This window comes from Otolemur garnettii, unplaced genomic scaffold (assembly GCF_000181295.1).
Source record: "Otolemur garnettii isolate 467f Iridium unplaced genomic scaffold, OtoGar3 scaffold00013, whole genome shotgun sequence".
Taxonomy (NCBI): Eukaryota; Metazoa; Chordata; class Mammalia; order Primates; family Galagidae; genus Otolemur; species Otolemur garnettii.
In genome coordinates, this window is record NW_003852408.1 from 26046160 (window position 1) to 26051015 (window position 4856).

The 4856-nt window shown below is 38.5% G+C and overlaps 1 protein-coding gene across 1 annotated transcript in view; it reads right to left on the bottom strand.

The window, feature by feature from the left end:
• The window catches only part of LOC100940899 (partitioning defective 3 homolog B), a 315232-nt gene extending 312161 nt beyond the window's left edge, over positions 1–3071 (bottom strand). Inside the window, exon 1 of the mRNA XM_023510379.1 lies at positions 2931–3071. The gene's annotated coding sequence lies outside the window, so the exon portion shown is untranslated. The remainder of the gene's footprint in view (positions 1–2930) is intronic.
• Between the last annotated feature and the right edge of the window lie 1785 nt (positions 3072–4856).

Here is a 4856-nt window from a genome sequence, read left to right on the forward strand (position 1 = left end):
AAAAAAAAAAAAAAAAAAAAAATTACAAAAAAATTACAAAAATAGAAAACTAAAACAGAACAGCATGTGACCAAAGGGGTCTAAATTCCTCATTTTCTTGAATGGGCATTCAGGGTAAGAAAATCAGGGAAGTCGTAAGAAGCCCTACTTCTGCAGTGCCAGGCTGGGTGAATAAGCCCCATGAGAAACAGAACTAGCTCTGATGGTCCAGAGGAGCTGTGTGGGGAATGGAGGGGGAGGCTGGGGCTCAGTGGCTGGCTTTCTATGAGCACCCCGTTATGATGAATTGTTGGAACACAAGTGCTACTCCGTCTCTGACCACCTCTGCTCATTATTCATCTAAGCAGGACCTCAGGGTGGGCCTGCCAGCAGACCCAGGCCACACTCCCAGAAGACCCAGGAACACTGCATCCATGGCCAACCAGATCCTTCCATCCTGAGGTTCTCTGTCCATGAGCACATCCTGTCCTGGGGCCAGCAACAGGAAGATAGAGTGGGCAGAGACTTAAGCTGGCTATATTGATTCCTTCTCTAACTCCTCTATCTGAAAAGCATGAAAAACAGGGTTTTTTTCTTTGCTTTTCATTCCAGGAATGAAAAGTACTCAATCTGTTAGAACCATGGAAGTGGGTAGGGGATGATCTTTCCATCATCCATCCCTGCCCAGATTCCTCCTGCTAATTCAGAGGAGCCGTCTGCATCAGCTTGCTAACAAGTTTGGGCATGGTTCTCGGGGTAATGGGGAGCTACTAAAGGCTGTTAAGCAGGAAAGTTATATAATCAGATTTGTTATTTAGAAAGGCAGCTCTGGTAATAGCAGGCATTGGGGAAAGCAGGCACCGTAGAGGGAGAGGTCAGTCTGAGGCCTCTGCAAACCGTCTGATTGATGCCGAAGCTCTGGACTGAAGCTGGGAGCCTAAGAGCTGAAGAAGTGCGGGAGGTAGAAGAAAACGGATGCCAACATTTTAGGCCGAATGGCTGGAAAGCAACATTTACCAACCAAAAGGGAGCTAGTTAGATCATGTAATCTACGTCACTAAGTGAAATGGGATCATGGGCCAAGAAGTTTAATGTGTTCAGGGCTTTGGCATAGATTCACAAAGTAACCCCCCCAAAATTCATATGGATTTTTTATTTTATGAATAGCATATCAGAAGCAAGATAGCAAAATGGTTCCTGACACTGGCACCACCAAGGGTTCAAATTCTGGTTCTCTCGCTTAATTTCTGTGTGATTTTGGATGAGGATGTGCTCATTCCTCAACTCTTAAGAAAATAATAAAGCCCAACTCTGAGGGTTTTAAATGAGTCATTATGAGAAAAGGATTTAGATCATTTAGTACACTGCCTTGAACTCAGTGCCTAGCACAAAGTCAACCATTTAAGAAATAGTATTTCCTACCTCTCTTAGCAAAAGTCAGTTTTGAGGAAGTAGAAGTCTACTTCCAAAGAAGGAAGGAAACTCAGCTTGTCTTTCATCTTGCATAATTATGTTGCTAAGATGATCCAAAAAGAAATCATGAGAAATCTGAAGAAATCAAACTTTCTCCTTGACAAAGCCCATAAGAGAAAGGTAAAGATAAATTCCCAGGCACACAGGTACTCTGAATTTCAGCCATTTCAAGACCACAGTGCTTGCTTATAAATAGAATATTAAAACAAGCAAGAGCAATTTTCTCCTTTCGTCTTCCCTTATTGCCTAATTTTCCTCTCATGCCATTTGCATAATGGATAAAAAGGCATCCATTATGCAAATGAATGATGGGGCTGCAAGGGTCCTGAAGCCACAAGCCTGGCTCCTGATGAAGAGAAGCAGCCACAGAGGCCTCCAACACCCACGTTCCCGCAGAATGCTCCACTAGCTGGGTTCCAAAAGACAGAAGGAAAACCAGGAAGACCACAGGTCACTAATTTCTGTGTGGTTTATTTTAAAAGGGGTACTACAAATGGTTTTTAGAAAATCAGAACAAAATATAAATAATCAGTATAATGCATATAAAAATTGATTTTTTTAGTATTTATTTGATTGCAAGTGGGAAGAATGGTACTACGTACAATTTTTACCATTTTAAGCATCTGCTTTGCTTTAAAGAACGTTCTTTGCAGAGTAGGGGAAAAAAAAATCTCTGGTCTTGCAGAGTGAGAGTTAGCCTATAACAGAGGTGTTTTGACCAGTCTCAAAATGTTGTGCAAGCATTTAATAAATTTAAAAAAAACATTTGTTCTAAGTATCAAAATATTAGTGGATTTTCAAAAACTTCATGCTGTTAACCTGACCTTAATTTGCTTCTAGGCGGTATCACCAAAACTGATGTGTTATTTTTCTTGGACTTGTAAATTAAGGGAAACTTTAGGAGAATGTTTCCTTTCTCTTTCAACAAACATTTTAAAACAAATATAACGAAAAAGAATTCTAAACAAAATCACCAGAAGAATTGTTCTTGTTTGACTAAATCAGCAGGAAAGAATTTCAAAACCAACTTCAAAATATTTTCCCCTAAACTCTGAGATACACTGTAGTCAGGGAGAAAAACGAGGGAGGATAAGAAAAGAAAGTGACCTTTCCTTCTAGTCTGGATTCTTTGATAACCCCTAGCTTTTTCCAAATGACTTTTTTTTTCCAGAACTTTTTTTTGTTTTTAAGTGATCTTCATATGATACCGGCCAGCCTCATCATTTACAGTCTGACTTCCTCTATGTTACTTCAAGGGCATGCAATTCAGATTCCCCTTCAGTTCAAGAAAATACTACCTTCAGTTACCTGAGTACCAGCAGCTGCAAAGAGCTATGTACAAAAATAATTTAGGGAAAAGACAACCACATCTAAAAAATAATTGACAGGATAAAAGTTATAAAGAAGAAGCACCATAAACTCAATAAAATGATGTATTTTCAATCAGGAGAAAAGCATGCCACTAAGAAAGCACATACCTAGTTTCAGAGCAGAGGGCGTCACTTCAATTTCCCCACCAACTGGTTTAAATGCAGCCAGTTGGGCAGCCACTTCTGTTTCAAAAGCATCTGGGCTTTGCCGATCTGTAGGATTTCCACTGGGGCTCTCAATCTTGTGGAGTGGTTCTTGCTCTTCAAACACCGCAATCAGCTACAAACAAATCCAACAACACTAATTACTTTGTAGGACATGCATATCACAGGGACACTGGGTCTGACTGTGATCTTTATTTGGCTTTTCAAGAAAATGGCCTCTTCACACTTAAAACTTTAGTGTCACTGTACCACCACTAATTTCTCAACAATATTATGTCTATAAGCACCATGGTCAGAATATAATAAATGGCTTGTTCATTTATCTGTCCTGAAATAGAGACCAATTTTGGCTTACTGTGTTAAAAGAATGAAGCGGCTGCCTTCTCCCCTTACCACCTTATCTAATAAGCCTAACAGAATTCCATTATCTCTTTAAGAGGGCTTCCAAAAATGAAAGTTAGATATACAAAAGGGGACATTCCAGTCTCAGACAGAAAAAATACATTATGAAATCTCCAATTGTACCTGTCCTTCCAGACACAACCTAAATGCATACACAGGTGTATTAGACCCTTGAATGCAATCTGTGTGTGTACCCCTGATGCACAGATACCCTAAGTTTGTGCCTGCCTCCTTCACTTCCTTCTCTTTCTTCGTGATTGACTATATGTCGACTAATGAAAGCCCAAAGAATGCTAAGTCCAATGAGACTGAACAGCAGCACTTTCCCCCTAATTATTCCCATCTTCAGCTCAATTTTATTTCACATGACATGTATCCTTATCATTAATATAAAAACTTTTAATTGTCCATTTCCCAGTTTTTCATTAAAATAAGGGTAATATATATATATGTTTAATCATTCATGATGCAGGAATTTCTGCGTGAACAGTGAGGGCAGAGCTGCTGAAGCTGCGTTCCGGCCAGCAGACCCCTCTCTCCTGGACGGCCACCACATGCTTCTCCCATCAGCTGATGCAGGCAAGTCTGACTATGCACGCAGCAGGCAGCTTAGGGAGGCTACTGTCAATCCCTTCAAGGGCCGTGTTTGTAAATTTGAAAACTGCTAGTAAATCTTTATATATTTTTTTAATTCATTCAATAAAACAAACCTATTTTTGATTTAAACATTTATCAGGAAAGACATTCAAAGCTCCATTCATAAGGGAATCTTGTTGGCAATAGTATTAATAACAGAAGCGCAGGGTTAAACAATCAAAATATCATAAATTCCAAGTTCAGCCTTTCAAAAGAAATGAATATAATTAGGGATATGCAAATTGGCTATTCAAAAATAATTTTCATAATTGACTACTCATTTCCAGTATGGAGACTTCTTTAATTGGAAAATCCAACAATCCTCTCACCACAGAATAGAAATGCTACTCCCAAGGCATTATTTTTAATTCTTGAAATTGAGCACATGCATTTTCTATTTTTAATTGGTAGCACTGATGAACTGATGTGAGATAAGACTTAAATGGATAATGAAAGATTATTCTAGTATAAAAATAATCAGTAGAAGTATATCTTTCTAATCATATGGCCAGAGTGAAGAGTTTAACACTTCAAATCCTAAAAAGGGAAGCAAAATCAATTTTTAAAACGTTGTGGAAGTGTGATTTTTATCACTATTTCTGGGCCGTAATTATAACTACAATTCTGCACAGTGCTGAATTCTAACACATATTAATAATGTTCATTTCAGTATACCAATCAACTAGGCAGTGGTATGTTATACTAGTACTTTGAACAGTGTTGCATAAGTTAAGAGTCATAACTTACTTAACTTGCTTCATACTTAACTCAGTAGAAACCATGTACCTTAAGTATTAGGGAAAAGAGAAAAAATAGACTATCAATCAGAAA